The 11,299-nt window shown below is 37.6% G+C and overlaps 1 pseudogene; it reads left to right on the forward strand.

Annotated features, from left to right (window-relative positions):
- LOC138165557 (nucleoside diphosphate-linked moiety X motif 17 pseudogene) overlaps positions 1-8,692 on the forward strand; it is an 11,681-nt pseudogene extending 2,989 nt beyond the window's left edge.
- The last annotated feature ends 2,607 nt before the right edge of the window (positions 8,693-11,299 follow it).

Consider the following 11,299-nt stretch of genomic DNA (forward strand, 5'->3'; position numbering starts at 1 on the left):
TCTATCTATCTATCTATCTATCTATCTATCTATCTATCTATCTATCTATCTGTCTGTCATCTATCTATACACATATATTCCTTCTATCTTCCCTAGTAGGAAGAAAGTTCTTTTGAGTTATAAGGATCATCTTCACGTGTAGGAATATAAACAATTTGAACTTGCTAAGTCCTGTATGATTTCCTTTTCCTGTTTATCTTTTTATACTTTTCCTGAGTCTCGTATTTGCAAGTCAAATTTTCTATTTAGCTTTGTTCTTTTCCTCAAGAATTTGTGAAAGCCCTTTATCTCATTAAATATCCATCTCCCCTCCCTGGGGGTTTATACTCTGTTATGGTGGGTAGGTGATTGTTGGTTGTAATCCTAAATCCTTTGCCATCTGGAATATTATTTTCCAAGCCCTCCAGTCTTTTGATGTAGAAGCTGCTAAATTTTGTATTATCCTGATTGTGGTTCCACAGTACTTGAACTGATTTTTTTCTGGATGCTTGTAACATTTTCTCCTTAGCCTGGAAGCTCTGGGGTTTGTCTATAATATTCCTGGGAGCTTTCATTTGGGTTTCTCTTTCAGGGAGTGATAGGTGGATTTTTTCAATATCTGTTTTAACCCCTGGTTCTAGAATATCAAGACAGTTTTCCTTGATAATTTCTTGAAAGGAAAGGTGTAGAATTATTTTTGTTTTGTTTTTGTTCTTGGTTTTCAAGTAGTTCAGTAATTTTTAAATTATCTCTCCTGGATTTATTTTCCAGACCAATGGTTATTATAATGAGATATTTCACATTTAAATTTTTTTTCATACCTTTGGCTATGTTTTAGTGTTTCTTGATTTCTCTTAAAGTCATTAGCTTCCATTTTATCAGTTCTATATTTTTAAGAAATTATTTTCTTCAGGGGCAGCTAGGTGGTGCAGTGAGTAATAGCGCTGGCTCAGGAGTTGGGAGGACCTCACATACTTAACACCCACACACACAAAAAAAACTGTCTGTGTAACCTTGGGCAAGTTACTTAAACCCAATTGCTTTAAAAAAATTTATTTTCTTCCATGAGATTTTGTACCTCGTTTTCAATTTGGCAAATTCTTTTTTTTAAGCCTTTTATTTTTTTTTTTCTTCAGTGAATTTTTGTACCTATTTTCCCATTGGCCAGTTCTGCTTTTGAAGGCATTCTTCTCCTCATTGGCTTTTTTGTACTTCTTTTTACCATTTGACCTTCTCTGTTTTTAAAAGTGTTATTTTCTTTAGCATTTTGTGTGTGTGTGTCTCCTTTACCAAGCTGATGACTCAATTTTCATGGTTTTCTTGCCTCATCCTCATTTCTCTTCCCAATTTTTCTTCTCTCTCTGTTATTCAATTTTCAAAATCCTGTATGAGCTCTCCCGTAGCTTGAGACCAATTAATAGTATTCTTGGAATCCTTGGATATAGAATGTTTGACTTTGTTATCTTCTGAGTGTGTTTTGATCTTCCTTTTCACGATTACAACTTTCTATTATCAATTTTTTACCATTGTTTTTTCATTTTCCCAGCCTATTACTTGACTTTTAAAGCAACAGTCTTGCCTCAGTGCTAGCAAAGTGACCCTTGTATCTCTCTCTCTTCAAATGTTTCATGGCATTTAACTTGGACATCTAATTTCCACTTATCTTATTCACCCTTTTATCATATTATTTCATAGCACTTTGGCTTCATGTGTTTTCCTCCTATTACACTATAACCTTAGCACAATATGTTATAGGAGTTGTTTAATAAGTGTATGTTGAACAAGTGGATGATGAAGGAAGATGGTTTTTGCAATATTTTTTCACTTAACTTGTTCCCTGTTCTGCTTCCCATCTATGAGGATATATTTTTATTCACATTTTCCCCCACTTGTTTCTTATTGAATTTAGCAGCTTAGAATATAAAAGAATCACTGAATATTGAGTAAGTAACTACTAAATCCTGATAGGCTTTAGCATTTTGTTAGGGTAAGAGCAAATATACAGGATAGAATTCAGAGAAAAAATTTCCAACTGCAGGTATTGGTGCATGAAACTATTTTTTAAGGAAATTAATGGAATTGAGATTTCACATGGAACTTTGCTCTCCAAACCAATTAGCTTCAAGGCATCTACATTTAAATATTCAGGCTTGTTTACACTATACAATTACTTTTAAAACCATTATTTAGTCCAAATAGTGTAATCATATAATTACTTGATTTCAACATGAAAATTAAAAAAAAAAACAACAGTTACGACATGATGAGCTCTTTATCTAAGGTCAAAGACAGATAGTAGGTGCAGTGCACTTGTGTTTGAGTCACGAAGACTTAAATTGGAATCCTTCCATAGTCACTTACTAGTTGTGTGATCCTGAGTAAGTCACTTTACCTCTATCAGCCTCAGTTTCCTTATCTGCAAAACAGGTATAATAATAGCATCTGCTTTAATTGAATAGTTGTGAGGGCCAAATGGGAGAATGTACACAAAACACTTTGCAAACTTAAAAGTGATATGAAGCAGAGTATATATGAGGGATTTAGTGAGTGATAAGAGAATTCTGTAATATTAAAAAACAAGAAGAGAATATAACGTACAGCTACAAAATATCAAAAAATCATGGAGGTCAGTGTTTTCAAGGTTGTCTATTGTGAAGGCCCATTGAACTGGACAATAAGGGTTTAGCTTTGATATTTTTGAAAATGGACTGACATAACTAGATTGCATATTGCTTCTACTTGAAGTTAAAAACATGAAGGAAGATTAGAAATGTGCTGGTAAATTGAAAGGTTTTCACAGGGGACTAAAAACTGATTAAGGGGAAAGAGTTCACTTTAAAGCAAAAGGTAAAATTTGGATGAAAAAAATATTGCTCATTCTACTAAGATGAAACATAACTGATATATTAACATGCATGTGTAGATCCACTATAAATATTTTATATGTTTATGGAAATTAGAGCATTGTAATGAATTGCTTCTGTCAGACTGTTGTTAATTTATATTAGTGTTTCTTGCGAGTTTCTCTCTGTATTGTTTTCTTTATTAAAGTTAACCTTGCAAGGAATGGATTTGTATAAGTAAAAGGGAGAAAAAAAAAGAAGCAGCAGCCTGCAGAATATTCCATAGAACTGTCATAGTTCATTCAGAATGTTCATTAAATTCAATTGTTAGATAAAACTATGGGATGTCTATTAAGATTACTTGGAAGAGTTAGTCTACATTTTATAAATTAATTCTACTAGAAGGTAAACTCTTTTTTCATATAGATTTCATGAAAAAGGGGGAGATTAAAATGGGTTTAATTAGACCAACCCACTTCCTTTAAAGAAACTCATGAATAAAAATGAATTTTTAAAAAATCTCCATGGCAACTTTCTCCCATAAGGCTTTTAAAAATGAATTTGTAACTCCAAAAGATGTATTGGGTAGGAATGTTCTATGCCCATACATTCAGCAGAATGAAGTCACTTTTCCTTTCTTTCAGGCCCATACTATTGTAAGAGCTGCATATTCTATGGGCTTTTTTAACTTAAATAAGAGATTACTAATCTTATATATATATATATATATATATATATATATATATATATATATATATAATGATGGTTCTGTATGTAGGGAAGTTTTAAGATATCAGTGTCAAATGACAGAAACCTTTGTCTGTTTACATGATCCCATGGGAATTACGGAGCTGTAATCACACCTGAAAAATAGCTCCCTCTTCAATTCATCTGGGCAAGGATAGAAGGGGAAACTAGCATATCACAAGATACAGAGGTGTGGGCAAGCCCAGTGAAGTGTCTTCCTCATGTTCAAGAAGAGTTTCTTGAATCTGTCTGTATTCATGAATGTGTGATTCAGTCCTGGGTGGGTGAAGTCATCTGGTCTATATACGGAAGTTGGGCCCTTTCTCTCATACTTTCATTCTTTGTATTCTCATCCTGTATCTCCAGGAAATTTTATGTAAAGTTTAGTTTTCAAGTCAAGTCTAGAATTTAACCAAAGGGGAGAGAAGAAAGGAATCCAATGTATAATGTAGATCTGGTATTAGATAATAACTCATTTCTTCTACACAAAAGAAATGCTACATAGGAAAGATTTGCAAGCCTGCACTGACAGAAAACAATGAAAGAAGGAGCAATAGTAACCTATAACTTGTGTCATGCTCTTCCCGGAGGTTAAATTTTAGAGTAACAAGTTAATAATTTGTGGGACTGCTGAATTACTACATAAAATTTCACCTTGGCCCAGTACTGTCCATATAATTACCCCCAGGTCCATATCTTCTGACAAGCTGAGACAGGACTGGGACTCATTTTCTTATCAGTGCCCATCCCTTCCAATGTCAAAACTCTTGATGATCTTATGGAAAAAACAACTGATATCTTCCCAACCTCTTGAATTGTTAAGATTATCTGTACTGTTAGACACATCCATGTTATTTGGTCCCTTATGTTCAGGGAAGAAAACAGATAGCAGAGAAAGCAGTCAAGGGGACGAAGACACCGACTCTGCTCTTCTACATGAGGCTTTGTCTTAGATGCCATGTGCTGGCAGATGCCATGCTGTCATTATAATAGGTAAAGGATTCTTCCCTTTTGAGAAAGATAGTGAGGGAGAGCTTGTCACAAGGGAGAGTTGAAAGAAGATAAAAATAGAAGTGAAAGTCACTCCCCTTTTTTAAGGTCCCTTGAGTGGGCAAGTCTTCTAGGCTCAGTAGTTAATTCTATTTAAGGAAGTCTTCATTCCTGACCCCTTCAGCTATCATGGGTGATCAATAGATTAACAATTTTGTGTTGTGAAAAATAACATGTTCTTCAGAACTGAACACTAATTTCCCTAGAAGTGGTCAGAATAATTCAGTGCATGTTCCAAGGGATTGTTCCCAATGCATGCTGCAAGGAGTTCAACTCCTACTCCATGGAGAATAAATTTAATCTTCATAGTTATATGATATTACATTGAGAGATACGTCAAAATATATTAGATTACCTTCTTAGGGGTTATGCCAGTTGCTAATGGCCAAGAGTACTCATGAGAGAGGTGAATGAGGCACCAGGAGCAGAGGCAGAATAGTTTAAAAAAAAAAACAATTCTCTTCACAGGGAAGGTGGAAACTATGGGTGTGAAATGTTCTATGTGCTTTCAGACAGCACTCAAGATGCTGATTAGTTTTATTGATTTTTTTTCTTTTTTAATGTTTTCACAAGGTAAAAGACCAAGGGTGTAGGAAAGGAAGAGTTATATTAAGAGATGAATATGATATAAAAACAACAGCCATCTATCTAATATAATTTATAAAAAAAAGATGGAAGGTAAAAGAATGCAAAGGTTCCTATCCAAGTGAAGAATGTAGTAAGAGAGAAGTGAAGCTCAAGTTTTAAAAATTATTTAGAATGGGTAGACAGGAGTGGCAGCTGAGCAGAGAACAAAATGTATCAAAAAAAGGAAAGAGGGAAAAACAGCAAAATCAGAGCAGAGAGTGTCACTGATTGATGGCTATTTTGGGTAGGTTCTCTAGCAGAGCATCCTTTCATGTTGGTTATTGTATGATTACATGATAAATATAAAGCTCAAAGGGACCATAGAGATCATCTAGTCCAGCTGCCTCGTTTTACTGAGGAGAAACTGAAGCTAAGAGAAAACAGTTGAATTGCCCAAGATCACACAGGTCATAAGTAGATGGGAGTGCTTGGTATGTTTTCTTCTGTTCTGTAATGGGAATGTAAATTTTAAAGATCTTCCCTGTCCCTAGGCTAAAGTGCACCTGGAGCCTGGGGTGGGAGGCTTGTTTTTCAGTAGATACTTCTTGATTGGCCAGTGGGTCCAAAAGGTTGTTACATTCTCTGAGCCAGGAGAAGGCTATATAAGCCCTGATGTGAGGCTTTGTTTTGGGGCTTACTTTGAGAAGTGTTCTGTGATTTGATCAGATGAAACTCTGGAAAGCCATTGTCCAGAGCCCCCTGGCTTTGAAACCCAGATGTTGTTTGGTATGGGTGTAATGGTTGAACAGTTTGGAAATCTGTCTACTTGATCTGTTTCCCTGACTTGATAATACTGTCTGTATATTTTGAAGTTCAGGGCGCTGACCTTTTTCCCCTGAACTAGGTGAATGATATATATCTGACTGATTAAAGTAAGCTTGTTAACCCATTTTGAGTTGCTTTCCTTTATCAAAGCAGATCCAAGAACCTGTATTGGCAGACACCCTGGGGACGCTGGGGTGCTTGCTGCTACATATTCCTTAAAGAATAGTGGTATAAATGCATTTTTGAGGGAAATAATTTGAATCTTGGCATATCCAAATTCATCATATAGTTGAAATCTTTAAAAAGATTTTTAATTTTTAATTTTTTTTTCTAAATTTATTTTTAACAATCCTTTAAAAAAACTTTCAAATCCTCTGGAAAGAATGTAAATGTATTTTTGAATACATGATCATATATATGTATTATCTATATATACACATATCTGCATTATATATCCATATGTATATAGCATATACATATGTATGTCCCAGATATTTTCATAATAAACTAAGTAACTAGAGTCCATAGGAAATGTTTTCCAACATTTAGCCCATAACATCTTTTTCTGTCTTCTATTTTGTCTATCTTTACTGAGTTGGTGCTAAAGATAAGAATAGGAAAGTAATTCAGAGACAGCTAGTTGGGAGGCTTTTTAATCTTGAAGTCCTTATTGTAATGACACTTTCAGAATTAAAAGTAAAGAAACTCTTTCCCCATTCTCCCCTACCCTCCTGTGAAAAAAAGACAAGGAACATCAAGGTATTTATCTAGCTCCTACTTACCCTGCTTATGAGTTTGGGGGTGGGGGTGGGGAGCGTGGGGAATGGGAAATGTGGCAGGGGTTGGGCAATTCCTGGGAGGTACTTAGGAGACAACTAGAACTGCAAATGTGGGAAGAAGGTAAAGGAAGCAGGCTTATTCAGTACACACTCAACAACTATAAACAGCTTGGGTAGGGAAAGAAATGTAGAAATGGAATGAATGATGAGTTTAATAATTACTTTGATTTGCTTGAGCTCCCTTATTATCCAAGAGTGGCTGAAATAACCGACGAATCAAAATCAGCTAATCAGGAGGAAGAATGAGTATTGCTCAAGGTTGACATAGCATTGATCTTTTGCTGTGTCCACTGGGTGAACCTGTAACCCTCTGCTGTGGCATCAACCATAGTACTGGCTCAAACTTGTTCATGCTGGCCCCAGATGCCCAGAATTTGCACAAACATCCTGGTTCTGGATATTCTGTATCCCTCCTATCTGCCTTCGTTTGTTGTAAAACCTCTTTCTAAAGCCTCCAATATTTGAAATAGCAGCCTAGGTTCTGCTGTTTCCCATATGGAGGTATGCCTTCCTTGCCAATAAATGCTTCTGAGTTTTATACTTGAACAATTCCTCCATTTCCTCTATTCCAGTGGATGCTGTATGCCGATCAATCAGAGATGTCCCCAGAATTGGTTGGACTCATATGGATAGTGACTCCCAGAGATTTGGCCATAAACGAGAACTTAAATGGGGGCTAAAACTATGTCAAGGTGGTCCCCTCTTACCCTAACCTTAACTAATGTTGTTAAGCATGTTTAGGGCCTGCTACCAATTAGCCCCACACTGTCAGGGTTATGAGAGATGAGGGATTGAGTCTCACTATGCTAACTAAGTACGTTATGGTCTGGAAAGATCCTGATAGTGAAGTGGCTAGAGGTCTGGGTGTGGAGTCAGGAAAACATGAGTTTACATCTAGCCTTAAACACTTACCAGCTACATGATTCTGGGCAAATCGCTCAGATCTCTGTTTGCATCAGTTTCCTCAATAGTAAAAGAACCTACTTCCTAAGGTTGTTGTAAGAATCAAATGAGGGACTTTGGGCCAGGCCGGGGACCTTGGCAGGGCTACTCTGAGGCCGGTAGCAGAGGCAGCTGCTGCTTTTGGACAGCTCAGGAGCCTGCAGTGCTCCCTGTCCCGCCCCTTCTTGGCCCTGGAGCTGCTGGACCACGTAGTGGATTTAGGTGTGGTTGTCACCCTGCAGTCCCAGGACCAGACCATGCTCCTCACCCAGAAGGCCTCGAGCATGTACGTGGCCCCCAACCTCTGGGTCCCTTCAGGTGGAGATGTGGAACTGGATGAGGAGCCGCTGAATAGGAGGCTTTGTGAGCTGTGAGAGGAGACAGGTCTGAAGCTGCCCTAAGGCCAGAACTCCTGGCTCCCCCTGGGACTATGGGAGTCTGCTTATCCCTTCATGCTGAGCCAAGGTCCCTCCAGATATCATCACATCTTTCTCTATATACTCGTGACTTCTCATGAAACAGAGTAGCAGATACAGGAATGGATCCAACCAAACCAGGAAAAGGTCAGTGCCTATGCCTGACTGAAACCAGATGATTTGGTGGCAGTGGCAGCCTCTGAAGATGGGCCAGAGATGACTGAACCTCTGCCACCCTTTGATCAGGCAGTGGAGCTTCAGGCAGATGTGCCCCAAAGCCTGGATCTGCCTCTGTCTACTCTCTGAACATAAGGAAGAATGAGGCAGTATGGCAAAGAAATTTGCTCTTGGTCTATGACTACAGCATCTGAAGAGGTCCTCAAAGTATCACACACACACACACACACCTCTCCTTAAAGCCAGAATCAGAATAAAACTGGACATTGGATGCCAATCATCTTCAGCACCATCAAGAAAGCCATAGGATTCACAACTTTTATTATCAGTGAGAACATTGCTACAACTTTGGGGATATGAAATTAAAATAAACAAAGGTCATAAGAAACAGTAGGGTGAATTTGAGGGGGGGGGAGATTGAATGTCTACTGCCCCCTCAAAGGTCCATGATCATCACTCTAAGACTATGGATCCCACTGGAAACTCAGACTCCAGGATAGGGAGGCTTTGGGGAATTGTAACCAACTCATATGTGTATACATACATACACACATATGTATGTATTATATATGTATATGAATATATGTATATGTACATATACACACATACATGTTTGTGTGTATATATCTTTATCTATATATGGACACAGAAAGAGAGAGAGAGAGAGAGAGAGAGAGACAGAGACAGAGACAGAGACAGAGAGACAGAGAGAGACAGAGAGACAGAGAGACAGAGACAGAGACAGAGACAGAGACAGAGAGAGAATCAGGCAGCAGGACAAAATCCTACCTCCTCTTCCATCCCAAACCTTAGAGAGACAGAGAAGATAAATCTCATCTCATCCTCAGTAAGACTAAGAGAGAAGCAAGGGTCATCTTTGGAGTTCTTTGGTTTTTCTCATCTAAGTACAAAAAGCTGCAAGTGAAAATAGAGATCTGAGACCCTGAAAAAAAAATGAGACCGTAATTGCAAAGTACTTAGCATGGTGCCTGTCATATATTAAGTGCTATCTATATAATGTTAGCTGTATTATTATTATTGTTAGTAATACAAGGGAAGGAACTTTGTCTTAACTAGCTTTATATCTCCCTATTTATATGCAATTATCTAAAGATATTAGGAAAATGGGGTGGCTTAGGAGGCTCAGTGAGTAGGGCACCAGCCCTGGAGTCAGGAGGACCTGACTTCAAACCCAGCCTCAAACACTTACACACACACACACACACACACACAAACTAGCAGTGTGACGTTGGGCAAGTCACTTAACCCCAATTGCCCTCCAAGAAGCAAAAAAAAAAAAGGTATTAGGCAATTAAAAGCAATGGGTGTGACATGACCTTCTCCTTGGTGCTTTTTCAGAATCATAGTTTGTTTCTTTTAGGAGAAACATGTTTTCTTCATCTTTATCTCTTACAATCCTTGAACTCTGACATCTATTGCTTGTGTTCCAGTCTAGAGAATAGCATAATCCTTCCTAAGCTTAACTTCCTCATAGTGCTTTCAGGAGGAATTTCGAGCTGACTTAACATCTTCTTTTGTTTAAAGCCTCTACCCAATGATGTTTCTCCATTAGTCCATGAGTGTCTCCTGTTCCCAGCTTATTCGCAAATCTGGGATGACATACTAAACCCAGTAGCATTGGACACTACCTCAATTTTCCTTACTCTAGCTAACAGCTCTGCATTTGTGGTTGTGGTTGTTCTTAACATGATGACAAATTCTTATCCAGAAGGATACGTTCCTCCTGGGAGGAACTCCATAATTCTCTAAAATTAAAAAAAAATTACAATACTAAAAAATATTATTCATACAGTAATTAGTAAGAGACTTCCTCTCACTAGCAAGATGCAGTCACGATACCAGAAAATTACCATCTAGTATTCTTTCTGTTTTCTTTAGAGAGGTCATCGGCATACCTAGCTTAAGAACTATAAGAGTTCTTAGAGTTTATTCAAGTAGCTACTTGTAGCTGTGTAGAGATTTTATATTTTATTTTTAACTGTGTTGCAAGATCCTAATTCTGAATCCCTGGACAGTTTCTTTCATTGTGGATGTTCTTTCTGAATAGTGGACACATTGGGGCTCTAGAGAATTGTTCTCCTTTACTTTTTAATTGGATATGACACTTGGGAAATTTAAAAGTGTCTTTTCTTACCATGTAGTGTCTCAGTAGTGGTAGCAACAGCAACAGTTCTTGTCATTGTTGTTTGTCCTTCATTTTCAAAGAGGACCAGTGACACCATGGGGTGATATCACAGCCAGTATGTGAATTGAATTTAAATGAGGCAGGGTTGCAGAAAGTCATCAGCCTCTCTCTCTCTCTCTCTCTCTCTCTCTCTCTCTCTCTCTATCTGTCTCTATCTCTCTCTTTCTCTCTCTCTCTATCTCTCAATCTCTCTCTCTTTCTCTCTCCCCCTCCCCCCATACATATATATTTATGTGTGTATACACACCACACACACACACACACGCACATATATATATATATATAAAGGATAGAATTGCATAGTATTATAAGCACTCTTCACACAAAACTAAAATCAGTGTAACATTTATTCTGCATAAAAGGACAATATAAAACAGTATTATAGAAATATATAAAATATAGAAAGCTTTCTTAGCAGGGTAACAGAAATATTTACATATATCACCAGACTAGGAGAGTGCCGACATCTGAGTTTATTTTCACATCTGGGAGAGGAGTGGGCTGCTACCCAGAGTCTTATCTCAGAAATCAAAAATACTTGAGATGAAGCATCCTTCCCAAGAGTGAGCCCCAAGACAAAATATCTGTTTCCCAGGACATATAGTTTCAAACAAAGAAAAAATTAGCGTGGCAAATTTTAGTGACTGCTAGGCTCAGACAGAAAATGCCATAACCATGTGACTCAGCACCTGATTGGCTCAGTGCCAA

This window comes from Petaurus breviceps, unplaced genomic scaffold (assembly GCF_028583685.1).
Source record: "Petaurus breviceps papuanus isolate PSGF00001 unplaced genomic scaffold, PetGlider_PUasm1.0 213, whole genome shotgun sequence".
Taxonomy (NCBI): Eukaryota; Metazoa; Chordata; class Mammalia; order Diprotodontia; family Petauridae; genus Petaurus; species Petaurus breviceps.